Here is a 14,487-nt window from a genome sequence, read left to right on the forward strand (position 1 = left end):
GTTAAAAAAGTGAATCCTTTACAGTTCAAGTTTAGAGTTAAATTCTTTCCTGAAGATGTGTCTGAGGAATTAATTCAAGAAATAACCCAGAGACTCTTCTTGCAAGTTTAAGAAGCCATCTAGGCTGGGCGCGGTGGCCCAAGCCTGTAATCCCAGCCCTTTGGGAGGCCGAGGCAGGTGGATCACGAGGTCAGGAGATCGAGACCACAGTGAAACCCTGTCTCTACCAAAAGTACAAAAAATTAGCCGGGCATGGTGGCGGGCGCCTGTAGTCCCAGCTACTCAGGAGGCTGAGGTAGGAGAATGGCATGAACCTGGGAGGCGGAACTTGCAGTGAGCCGAGATTGCGCCACTGCACTCCAGCCTGGGCGACAAGAGCGAGACTCCATCTCAAAAAAATAATAATAATAATAATAAAATAAATATAAGAATAAAAATAAAGAGGGAACTGAATTGTGGCTAGGTGTTGATGCTTTGAGTCTGAATATTTATGAGCATGATGACAAGTTGACATCTAAAATTGGTTTTCCCTGGAGTGAAATCAGAAGTATTTCATTTAATGATAAAAAAATTGTTATAAAGCCAATAGACAAAAAGGCACCTGATTTTGTTTTTCATGCACCTCGTCTGAGAATCCATAAGGGAATTTTGGCCTTATGTATGGGAAACCATGAAGTATACATGTGAAGAAGGAAGCCTGATACTATTGAAGTACAACAGATGAAGTCTCAGGCTAGGGAGGGGAAACATCAGAAGCAGTTGGAAAGTGCACAATTAGAGAATGGAAAGAAGAAAAGAGAAATAGCAGAAAAGGAAAAGGAAAGAATAGAACGTGAAAAGGAAGAGCTAATGGAACGTCTAAGACAAATTGAAGAATGGACAATTAAAGCCCAGAAATAACTAGAAGAACAGACTCAAAAAGCTCTAGAACTGTATCAAGAATGAAAACGAGCAAAAGAAGAAGCAGAGCGGCTTGAAAAGGAGCATCGAGCTGCTGAAGAGGCGAAGTCTGCCATAGCAAAACAAGCTGCCGACCAGATGAAGAATCAGGAGCAGCTAGCAGCACTTGCTGAGTTCACTGCCAAGATTGCACTTCTAGAAGAAGCCAAGAAGAAAAAGGAAGAGGAAGCTACTGAGTGGCAACACAAAGCTTTTGCAACCCAGGAAGACTTGGAAAAGACCAAAGAAGAGTTAAAAACTGTGATGTCTACTCCCTCTCCACCTCCACCACCAGTCATTCCTCCGACAGAAAACGAACATGATGAACATGATGAGAATAATGCTGAGGCTATTGCTGAATTATCAAATGAAGGGGTAATGAACCATAGAAGCGAGGAAGAACGTGTAACAGAAACACAGAAAAATGCGCGTGTTAAGAAGCAACTTCAGGCATTAAGTTCAGAATTAGCCCAAGCCAGAGATGAAACCAATTTGAGGCTTTTAATCTGATTTTTTTAAAGATAAATACGAACAATTATCATGTCATCTATAAATTTCAAAAAATAATGAAAAAGGATGTGTGAATAAATTTTTTCTTATGATATTTTAATTATTTACTTTTTTGAAATATTAAATTGGTAAAACCAAATTGTCAAATGTAGGGTATATTAAAATATTGATAAATTAGATGAAAGATAAAATTCCAATGTTTATGTAAAATTTGGTTTTTAAAATATACCATTCTTCCCATTTAGTTACTATTTCTCTATTTTATGTATTATATTCACTTGGAAAATTCTATCAATACAACAAAACAAATGTTTAATGTAAAACTTCAATCAAATTGACCATTATTTTGCCTTAAAAAATCAATTTATTTAATTTAGTCAAATTTTAACTTCCTAATAATATTTTTTAAAAGAGACAACTTGATTTCAAGGTTTAATTTTGGGAGAAGATTAACGTCATGAATATTAAACCCCAATATTCATTATTTAGCAGGTTTATATTTAGAATTACATTGAGAGATTTAAAAAGCTGTAGAGAACATTAATGTAATCAATGGCAAGTACAGAACTAAATGATTTCTGTCAAATAATATTAGTGCATTTTGAAAGTTTCATAAATGCCTAAATTAAGGTAAGAATCGTTTTAACTCTTATCTTTCGTCAAATATCTTCTATTTTCAGTTAATACTGCTGTGTTATGCCTTTTAAGTTGACAGAATGAATAATGTCTCCTATCTTCAAATAAAAAATGTCCAAAATATTAATAAAATATAAAGGTCCATTTCTGACCTTGTAATTGTATGATAGGCTGTATATAACAATATCCTATCTGTTAAATAATAAAGAAATACCTCTTGCCCTGATAAAGTTAGATGTTAAGAAATCGTGTCAATAGCTGAATAATATGTCTCTATTGTTATCTATCTAAATTCAGAAATAAAGGTGTCAAGAATTGTAGGCCATTTTCTTCCCAGAAATTTCTGGAGAGAATGTGAATTTAATCCAGTCAGATTTTGTTCTCAAAATATGAGAACTTTCAGGCAGATATGTGCATTTCTAAGAATATATTGGATTTGTCAGGGGAAAACAGTTTATTTCCATATGAATATTTTCACAATATCCTGTAACAGTTGGCAGTGTAAGTATAAGTTTCCAACAGGTACATTCAAGTGTTTTATGAAATTATTAAGTTATAAAAACGATAATTGTAAACTTTATTAAACTCATTTGTTCTTATATAGACACATGAATTCAATTAAGATTTAATACAAATTAAATACATTTCTTTACATAATCTTCAGATGGCCATTACCACCATGTGACATCGAGTAGACTTGCTGTCCATATTTTTGCCTTATTTCCAAGTTTCAAATAATTTTTCCGTCACCAGAATTCTTTCAAAAAACATCTTCTAAAAGAAATTTGGATGTACTGTATAAAGAAAAACTCTTCTGTGTCTGTTAAGTTGCCACATCCAACTTCAATTTTCAATCCTGTGCTTTGCCATACATCTTTAGAAACAGCTTATGATTTTGCACATCTCTGCCTCTTCCAAGCTATTTCATTCTCTGCTGCTTACTCTGAAGTTCTGAAGTTAAGCTTTAATCTCCATAAAGCATTTCAACAGAAGATAAAAGAAGGAACACTTCAACAGTTGCACAGAAAACTATGGAGAACGCTGTGAAATATTGGAATATGTGGTTTCATTATTTAAAGATTGATGTTTTGTGGAGTTTTATAAATATATTCACAGTATACACCATGAAAATATTTATATATAAATTGATTTTTTGTCAATTTATACAATTACAATATAGGAAATGAAAAACTAATGTCTTATTTGTGACGTTCATAGCTACACATACTTTTGCTATTTTTCACAAAAACCTCTAAAAAGAGTAAAACTTTAGAATTAGAAAATGCGTCTATATTTATTAGAACGAAAAAGGTATATATATATATATATATATACTAAGCATCATATTTGCCTTTTTTGTAAATTAAATGGATTAATGTTGCTACTGATACATGCAAGATAATAGATTTCAGGAAATCTCTTTGTAGACATGTTTTGCTGAAAGGGGGACATATGTTTGGGAAATATTTTATGCAAATTTGCCAAATAATGCTTCTCTTCACCTAATAAATATTTCAGAAGCATTAGTGTTTGGAACTCAGTGTGTATTTTTTTTTTTTTTTTTTTTTTGAGACGGAGTTTTGCTCTTGTTGCCCAGGCTGGAGCGCAGTGGCGCGATCTCGGCTCACCACAACCTCCGCCTCCTGGGTTCAAGTGATTCTCCTGCCTCAGCCTCCTGAGTAGCTGGGATTACAGGCATGAGCCACCAGGCCCAGCTAATTTTGTATCTTTAGTAGAGGCGGGTTTTCTCCATGTTGGTCAGGCTGGTCTCAAACTCCTGACCTCAAGTGATCCACCTGCCTCGGCCTCCCAAAGTGCTAGGATTACAGGCGTAAGCCACCGCGCCCAGCCCCCAGTGTGTACTTTTGTATGTGTACATGTATGTGTATGTATGTGCATGTGTTTTGTTTTTCCTCTTATTTCGTTTTGTCATACTTTATTGCTCTTTCTGTTATTGTTACATTTTTTTTAATTGTGGAAAGAAAACCACATAACATGAGATTTACACTCTTAACAATTTCTAAGTGTACATTACAGTACTGTTAACTATAGGCAAATGTTGTGCAGCAAAATTCTAGAACTTCTTCATTTTAAATAAACTGGAGTTTAATAGCCATCAAAAAGCAATTCCGCATTTCCCCCATTACCAGACCCTGGAGACCATTATTCTACTCTGTTTCTATGAATTTGACAAATCATACATCATTTGTGCTTCTGTGACTGGTTTATTTCACTTAGCGTAATGTCCTCGAAACATGTCATCCATGTTGTAGTACATGACAGAATTCCCTTCTTCTTAGTGCCCAAATGTCTGAGTAGTCTGTAGCATTTTTCATTTCATTTCTTCTTTTAGTAGAATCCATTGACATGAAGCAAGTAGATAAGCTTAACCTGTACTCATGAACAATGATGAAATAAGCAGCAGACTCATGACTGATGTTTGCACTTACTAGACCATTCATGTACTCATCGACCTTAACAAGTGAAAAGCATAGAAGAACAAGGCTTTTCAGTGTATTTTCACTGAATATACTAAAGACATCCTTTATTTTAAGAAAATTTCAGAGAAAAGTAGGCATAAACTGCCTGTAGGTTTTGCATAAATAATAATGATATTAGCAAACAGATCTTGAATGCTTCCTGTGAAATCATTATTTTTCTAATTGCTCCTTAAGAAAGAGAAATGAAGGATGTTATGATACAAAGTATACAGATAAGGAAATTCAACCACAGAAGGATAACAACACAGCTAAGACTTAATGGCATCAGAATTGAACTTAGGCAGTTTGTTTCCAGATCCTGTGCTTTTAAATCTTAATAAATGTTGCTGGACAAGACAGCCTTTAAGACGATCTAAATTATATTTACAAATTAATATACAATATATAAATGTGTAATATATCTCTGTCAATCATCTAGCTATCTAGCTAGCTTTCTGTCTACTGACTGTGTGTGTGTGTGTGTGTGTGTGTGTGTAGCAATGGGTTAATTATCCAAAGGCTAATGATTTGTTTAAAGAATATTGAAAAAGATCAATTTTGTGTGATAAGTCCTTAGTATCTAGAGTCTACAATAACTAAAGCAATATAATTTCCCATCATAGATATATTTAACATTTGATGGTTAAATGTTATAATGCTTGGAATTTGTTTTTACACTTTAAGTTCTAGGGTACATGTGCACAACATGCAGGATTTTTACATATGTATACATGTGCCATGTTGGTGTGGTGCACCCATTAACTCGTCATTTACATTAGGTATATCTCCTAATCCTATCTCTCCCCGCTCCCCCCACCCCACAACAGGGCCTGGTGTGTGATGTTCCCCTTCCTGTGTCCAAGTGTTCTCATTGTTCAGTTCCCACCTATGAGTGAGAACATGCAGTGTTTGGTTATTTGTCCTTGCCATAGTTTGCTGAGAATGATGGTTTCCAGCTTCATTCATGTCCCTACAAAGGACATGAACTCATCCTTTTTTATGGCTGCATAGTATTCCATGGTGCATATGTGCCACATTTTCTTAATCCAGTCTGTCATTGATGGACATTTGGGTTGGTTCCAAGTCTTTGCTATTGTGAATAGTGCTGCAATAAACATACGTGTGCATGTGTCTTTATAACAGCAAGATTTATAATCATTTCGGTATATACCCAGTAATGTGATGGCTGGGTCAAATAGTAGTTCTAGTTCTAGATCCATGAGGAATCACCACACTGTCTTCCACAATGGTTGAACTAGTTTACAGTCCCATCAACAGTGTTGGCCGGGCGCGGTGGCTCAAGCCTGTAATCCCAGCACTTTGGGAGGCCGAGGCGGGCGGATCACGAGGTCAGGAGATCGAGACCATCCTGGCTAACACGGTGAAACCCCATCTCTACTAAAAATACAAAAAATTAGCCGGGCATGTTGGCGGGCGCCTGTAGTCCCAGCTACTTGGGAGGCTGAGGCAGGAGAATGGCGTGAACCCGGGAGCCAGAGCTTGCAGTGAGCCGAGATCGCGCCACTGCACTCCAGCCTGGGCAACAGAGTGAGACTCCGTCTCAAAAAAAAAAAAAAAAAAAAAAACAGTGTAAAAGTGTTCCTATTCTCCACATCCTCTCCAGCACCTGTTGTTTCCTGACTTTTGAATGATTGCCATTCTAACTGGTGTGAGATGGTATCTCATTGTAGTTTTGATTTGCATTTCTCTGATGGCCAGTAATGATGAACATTTTTTCCTGTGTTTGTTGGCTGCATAAAAGTTTTCTTTTGAGAAGTGTCTGTTCATATCATTAGCCCACTTTTTGATGGGGGTGTTTGTTTTTTTTCTTGTAAATTTGTTTATTTCAGATTCTGGATATTAGCCCTTTGTCAGATGGGTAGACGCAAATTTTTTTTCCCATTCCGTAGGTTGCCTTTTCACTCTGATGGTAGTTTCATTTGCTGTGCAGAAGCTCTTTAGTTTAATTAGATCCCATTTGTCAATTTTGGCTTGTGTTGCCGTCGCTTTTGGTGCTTTAGACATGAAGTCCTTGCCCATGCCTATGTCCTGAATGGTATTGCCTAGGTTTTCTTCTAGGGTTTTTATGGTTTCAGGTCTAAAATTTAACTCTTTAATCCATCTTGAATTAATTTTTGCATAAGATGTAAGGAAGGGATCCAGTTTCAGCTTTCTACATATGGCTAGCCAGTTTTCCCAGCACCATTTATTAAATAGGGAATCCTTTCCCCATTTCTTGTTTTTGTCAAAGATCAGATGGTTGTAGATATGTGGCATTATTTCTGAGGGCTCTGTTCTGTTCCATTGGTCTATGTCTCTGTTTTGGTACCAGTACCATGCTGTTTTGGTTACTGTAGCCATGTAGTATAGTTTAAAGTCAGGTAGCGTGATGCCTCCAGCTTTCTTCTTTTGCCTTAGGATTGTCTTGGCAAGGCAGGCTCTTTTTTTGGTTCCATATGAACTTTAAAGTGGTTTTCCAATTCTGTGAAGAAAGTCATTGGTAGCTTAATGGGGATGGCATTGAATCTATAAATTACCTTGGGCAGTATGGCCATTTTCACAATATTGATTCTTCCTATCCCTGAGCATGGAATGTTCTTCCATTTGTTTGTGTCCTCTTTTATTTCGTTGAGCAGTGGTTTGTAGTCCTCCTTGAAGAGGTCCTTCACATCCCTTGTAAGTTGGATTCCTAGGTATTTTATTCTCTTTGAAGCAATTGTGAATGGGAGTTCACTCATGATTTGGATCTCTGTTTGTCTGTTATTGGTGTATAAGAATGCTTGTGATTTTTGCACATTGATTTTGTATCCTGAGACTTTGCTGAAGTTGCTTATCTGCTTAAGGAGATTTTGGGCTAAGACTATGGGGTTTTCTAAATATACAATCATGTCATCTGCAAACAGGGACAATTTGACTTCCTCTTTTCCTAATTGAATACCCTTTATTTCTTTCTCCTGCCTGATTTCCCTGGCCAGAACTTCCAACACTATGTTGAATAGGAGTGGTGAGAGAGGGCATCCCTCTCTTGTGCCCATTTTCAAAGGGAATGCTTCCAGTTTTTGCCCATTCAGTATGATATTGGCTGTGGGTCTGTCATAAATAGCTCTTATTATTTCGAGATACGTCCCATCAATACCTAATTTATTGAGAGTTTTTAGCATGAAGGGCTGTTGAATTTTATTGAAGGCCTTTTCTGCATCTATTGAGATAGTCATGTGGTTTTTGTCTTTGGTTCTGTTTATATGCTGGATTACGTTTATTGATTTGCATAGGTTGAACCACCACCCTTGCATCCCAGGGATGAAGCCCATTTGATCATGGTGGATAACTTTTTTGATGTGCTGCTGGATTCGGTTTGCCAGTATTTTATTGAGGATTTTTGCATCGATGTTCATCAGAGATATTGGTCTAAAAGTCTCTTTCTTTGTTGTGCCGGATTTTTTTTTTTCGCTTATGTCACCCAGCCTTGAGTGCAGTGGCACGATCTCAGCTCACTGCAACCTCTGCCTCCTGGGTTCAAGCAATTCTCTTGTCTCAGCCTCCCAAGTAGCCAGGATTACAGGTGCCCACCACCATGTGTGGCTAATTTTTGTATTTTTAGTATTGAGAGGTTTTCACCATGTTGGTCAGGCTGCTCTCAAACTCCTGACCTCAGGTGATCAGCCCATCCTGGCCTCCCAAAGTGCTGGGATTACAGGCATAAGCCACTGTGCCAGGTCTAGTGCTTGGAATCATTAAACGTTTGTGGTTCAAGGAGTCACTTGCTCCTTCTGATTAAAAAATGAAGAATGGAAATGTAATTGACTACAAGAAACAGTGTATTGGTTGAGAAATTATTGAGACCATTGCTCATCTTTATTATTTACCTTAGTGTGTTCTCTGTTTACTATGCTCTTGTGTATACCAGAATGTATGTTTCTCACACAAGAAGATAGTATTAAACATCATAGTATTTTGATTTCTAAAAACACTAATTTCAACAACATTCTTCCTCTCAAGGATCCTTATAAAGTTCTGTTTTACATATATCTGTATGTGTATATATACATATATGTGTGTGGTTATGTGTGTGTGTATATATATATAGATAGATAGATAGATACACATATATGTTTATGTATATGTACAAGTTTAATGTTTATAACTTTAATGCCAATAAAATTGAATATAAAACTGAAGTGAAAAATATCTTATATCTTAGCAATAATAAGTTAGCACCCCAGTAATAAACAAGTGTTATTCTTTATTTTTCAGGAAATGACACTTGGATCTTTTAACAACACTCTTTGTTTTTCCAGTTTTTGAACTGCATTGCTTTATTTTGATCAACCTAGTGACTACATTTAACCTCTCATCACCTTTAAATAAACTGAGCATCATTCAGTTAGGTATAATACTATGCAGGATTGTGTCAATGTATATGCAAGAATTTGAGTTTTACAACTGAATTCACTAGTGGAAGAAAGTGCTATAACAACTAGTGCTTTTGTAATCGCTAGTGCAATTGTATCCTATTACCCAATTTCTGATCCTATAGTAGGTTCACTTTCCTGCCCTATGATTACGTGACTTGTTGTGGTGAATGAAATATAACAGTGACATGTGACACTTCAGTGTGAAAGCTTGAAGGGCTAGGGAATTATAGGCCGCATTATCTTTCCCTTGCTAAAGTGATCATAAAAGTAGATGGTACCTCTGTCATCTCAGGTCCCTGTTTAGTTACAATAAGCCAAGAGCCAAGACCCCCTGTCAATTTACATTTGATATATATCATATGTAAGAAATAAACTTTATTTTCTTCCAGTAGCAGGGATTATTGTTATTGCAGTATAATCTTGCCCATCCTGGATGGCACTGAACTACTCCAAAGAGTATGGCTCTCCTAAAGCAAAACCCCTAAAATAGCCTACATACAAGACAGTGAAGGGCTAAGAAATTATTACTGAAAGAAAAAAGGAAGCTGATTGATAATATGCATCAGTATAATATTTGGCAAAACTCTCAACTGCAATAACATAAAAATTAGATCAGGTACCTAATGAACTTACAGCCCCAAGGAAAGAAAAGAAAGAATAAAACGTTAGTAATGAGTGTTGGTTGCTGTTGGTTATGTTTACAAGATGTTACAAGAAATTGGTAAGCACAAAAAATAATCAGATGATTTGCAAGCAAGAATGAAAAAAGTATAGAAAATCCTTGAATTTAAGGACATGTAGGGTTGAAAAGTCAAGTGATTCTCAAAACCAAACAGTAATAGATATTTTTAAGCAATACTTTGAGCAACAAAGGGCTGATTAAAACTCAGAAGTGAATTGCATGAAGGATTAAATCAAGAATTGGTCATCACACAAATTGTTGAAATATATGAATTGTTCAAATTATATCAAAGTAAGTATCTGAACCTCACAATAAAGACTGTGATACAAAGAAACTCCCTTCAGCTAAACAAAATATCTTGGGAAAAAGAGAATAACATTGTAGTCTCATGGTACACAGAATTAAGTTCATGGGTATAGGGACAGAGTCTAAAAATCAAGGAACAATAACAAACGGAAGAATTTTGTTAAGCAAAAAATGGGTGTGACCATTGGCACACACAGCTTAGTGAAATTAAATAGAAGCTTGCTGATTGTTTTTGGGAAGAGCCTGGAATAAAAGAGACTAACAGACAAAATCACATTTGGTTCTCCAATTTTGTATGAAAAGAAAGCAGCTTGAAAATAACTGGACAAAGAGAACATATTCTTAGATGCCCAATGTAGGTGTGAACAAAGTGAATAACAGAAAAGGAAGGGCCACAGGGGAAGAACAAATTGCTGGGAAGGACAATATCCTAAGGAGCAGAACTGGAGTTCAGCAAAAATAAAACGTTATCTACCCAATGTACAGAAGTCCCTTGCAAGATCATCCCAGCAAGATCATAGAACTAAAATGGATAAATGATTGCTGTATACTCCCCCCAACCCCCTGCCATTCTTCTATTTTCTATACAGGAGAACTTATTGTATATATCTTGTCCCTGTTCCACAAGTATATATTGGTTGAGTGTAGAGCAGATAATCCTACCTTTGGTCATAAGTTTCAAATCAAGAGGAGCAAGCAGGATTTGATGTGAGCTACTGCACATCATCTGGTGTAGTGGAGATTACTGATCTTCAACCAGAGGTAATTGTATTTAAGTTTTACTGGACTTGAAAAAACTCTTGTGTTGTTCCTCAAGGAAAGAGTAAATCCACTTTGCCCACAGGATGGAGACAAATTGATGTTTGGTCCAGAATGTGGATTGTGGCAGTCACCCGAGCAGTTCAAATATTTCCTGCTCTCTGCCTTACAGGTACATTGTAGAATTACAGTCACTCATTGAATTGAGGTACGGTCATATTATTTGCTTTGCAAATGAAAAGTAGGTGAAAGTGATATATGCTACCCCTGGGCAGAAGACAAGAAATAGTCTATCATTCTAGACATTTTCTCCTCCCTGCAGAGGTGATAATGAAAGCTTAGGATGAGAGGGAGAGTCTTGAAGTCTGGTTTGCTTAGTGAATGCAGACTTCCCATTTCTCCCCTGATGACCAGTATTGGCCATGTATCGTAAGCAAGAACTAAAATTTCTTATGCTAAATCACAAAGATTTGTGGAGTTTTTGTTACTGTAGCATAACCTGACATGTAGTGGCTGATTCTGAAAGTGTGTAAGAATGAACATGTATTAGTCTGTTCTCACACTGCTAATAAAGACATACCCAAGACTGGGTAATTTATAAAGGAAAGAGGTTTAATTGACTCCCAGTTCTACATAGCTGGGGAGGCCTCACAATCATTCAGAAGGCGAATGAGGAGCAAGGTCATGTCTTACATGGCAGCAGGCAAGCGGGCATGTGCAGGGGAACTTCCCTTTATGAAACCATCAGATCTCGTGAGACTTATTCACTATCATGAGAACAGCCTGGGAAAATCCCACCCCACTGATTCAATTACCCTCCTTGGGTCCCTCCTATGACACATGGGGATTCTTACAATTCAAGGTGAGATTTGGGTGCAGACACAAAGCCAAACCATATCAAAACACATGTGTTGAACTAATCCCATTAAAATATGGCCATATAGAAAATGTTCTTTTAATACACCAACAATAAAAACTGGAAATATAAAAGCACTAGAAACTTTGAATAGTTTATACAAAATAATCTGTAAATAAGTGTATTTCCTTGATTTCCTGGTGCCAAAAACTGTCTGAGAAATAGAGAACATTATACCCACAGTAACATTGCCTTAATCAAAGGGATATAAACAAAAGGCAAGGATAAACAATCCAGTATTTGAGGGGCTACATCTGTTTTCCATCTATGTGTTTGAGAATAGCTTCTGGTCCTTAAGGCCATAAAAAGTGTACAAGCCATAATGGGAGGCTTATTTTCAAGTTACAGTTCATACATTCAGGGATATATGCTAGGGATAGACAATAGGCATTGTGTACCTAGATGTCTTTAGGCACCATATATCAAAAAGGAATTCTAATCACAAAGGATGAGCCACTAGCTAAAAAGCTTTGAACCTTGCTCAGCTCTAACATTATCATGAGATGTTATATTGCTAACCTGATCAAAGAATTGAAAGTTAAATTATAAATACATGATTTTAATACAGATAGAGGGATGGGTAGATATCGATATATATATATATATATATATATATATATATATATATATATATTTCCTAATAATTTTCACTGACTGAGTCTAGAGCAATGACTGCTCTAGTGGGGCAATAAGCACACCCAGGGTAGTAGCAATGAGTGCACCTACAGTCATATCTTGGTTTCTAAATACTATTCTTTACTAAAAGGAATAAGAGCTCCTTAGATAAATGGCAGATTGCAGGGCTGGACCTGGGAAAGTATAAGATGAGCCTGGAGCATCCCGCTGTGCCATAAAGTAAATAAATGCTCAGAGAATTGAAAGGAACATATCAAAAGGACACAGGCACCAATCTGAAAGGGCTTCCACTAGCCAAATCTGAGACAATTTTAGAATCCAAATAAATGGTGATAGCAGTGAATTATAAACCATAGAGAAAAATAATCCATGAGTCCTATTAATGGAAGAGTAAATGAATAAATGACTGAGAAAGCAAAGTTCTTTGTTATAAATGTAAGAGATGATGGAAGTAGAAAATCACTATTTGGCAGCTATCGTAGCAGCACTTGTTTCTTTTAGGAATTATCAACAGATACCAAAATCAATGAAGAAGCCAGGTGCAGTGGCTTGCACCAGTAATCCCAGCCACTGGGGAGGCTCAGGCAGGAGGATTGCTTGAGCCCAGGAGTTCCAGACCAGCCTAGACAACATAGTGAGACCCATCTTTATATATATATATTTATATATATATATATTTATATAAATATATATATATTTATATAAATTTATAGAAATATATATATATTTATTTATTTTTAATTAGCAAAGCCAGGGCCTGGGCTTGGTGGCTCACACCTATAATCCCAGCACTTTGGGGGGCTGAGGCAGGAGGATCACTTGAGGTCAGGTGTTCGAGAACAGCCTGGGCAGCATGGCGAAACCCCATCTCTACTAAAAATACAAAAAATTAGCTGGGCGTGGTGGCACCTGCCTGTAATCCTAGGTACTTGGGAGGCTGAGGCATGAGAATCACTTGAACCTGGGAAGCAGAGGTTGCTGTGAGCCGAGATTGAACCACTGCTCTCCAGCCTGAGTAATAGAGTGAGGCTCTGTTTCAAAGAAAGTTAAAAAGAAAGAAAGAAAGGGAAGGAAGAAAGAAGGAAGGAAGGAAGGAAGGAAGGAAGGAAAGAAAGAAAGAAAGAAAGAAAGAAAGAAAGAAAGAAAGAAAGAAAGAAAGAAAGAAAGAAAGAAAGAAGAAAGGAAAAGAAAAGAAAGAAAGTTAGTCAAGCCAGGTGGCGTATGCCTTTAATCTCAGCTACTCGGGAGCCTGGGGCAGGAGGATCACTTGAGCCTGGGAGTTCAAGGCTGCAGTGAGCTATGTATGGTCGTGCTACTGCACTCCAGCATGGGATACCACATCTCTACAAAAAAATTAGTGAAAACATTTTTAAAATTAAAAAAGATTAGTAAAAATGGGGAAATGCATTTACATAGTATTAAGATATTTATTAATTACAAAATATCCACCTTATAATAAAGAAGCCAGGCACATATCACTTTCACCAAATAATTGATGTTAACCTTATCATTAGTGAGTCAAATATGCATTATGTACTTTATGCTATGATACACTGAGAGTGATATATCATATCTGGTGTATTCTTGACAAAAATGCACAAGGTCAATCTAAACAAGACAAAAAACCCGAACTGATTGACATGGTATAAAATAGTTTATACTCTTCAAAAATATCAACAGACTTAAAGCTTGAGAAACTCTTCCAGATTAAAGGAAATACGTGAGACAGAACAATTAAGTTCAAATTGTAATTCTGAATTGCATACTGGACCGAATTTTATTTTTTATAATGGATGTTAAGGAATAATTGGCAAAATTTGAATAAAGAGTGTTCACAGGCTGGGCGTGGTGGCTCAGGCCTGTAATCCCAGCACTCTGGGAGACCGAGGCAGGTGGATCACTTGAGCTCAGAAGTTCAATACTACCCTGGGCAACATGGCGAAAACCCTTCTTTACAAAAAACCCACAAAAATTAGCCAGGTGTGGTGGCACAGGCCTGTAGTCCCAGCTCCTGGGGAGGCTGAGACAGGAGGATCGCTTGAGCCCTGGAAGTGGAGGTTGCAGTGAGCCGTGATCACACCACTGTGCTTCAGCCTGGGCGACAGAGAGACCCTGTCTCAAAAAAAAAAAGTGTTTTTGCATTGATGTCAATATCTCGACTTTGATAATTGTACTTTGTTTATGTAAGAGAATGTTCTTGTTTTTATG

General features: G+C 36.9%; 1 pseudogene; it reads left to right on the forward strand.

The window, feature by feature from the left end:
- The first annotated feature begins 438 nt into the window (after window positions 1-438).
- On the forward strand, window positions 439-1,449 carry LOC129475273 (radixin-like; annotated as a pseudogene).
- Window positions 1,450-14,487: the final 13,038 nt, after the last annotated feature.

Source organism: Symphalangus syndactylus, chromosome X, assembly GCF_028878055.3.
Source record: "Symphalangus syndactylus isolate Jambi chromosome X, NHGRI_mSymSyn1-v2.1_pri, whole genome shotgun sequence".
NCBI classification, from domain to species: Eukaryota; Metazoa; Chordata; class Mammalia; order Primates; family Hylobatidae; genus Symphalangus; species Symphalangus syndactylus.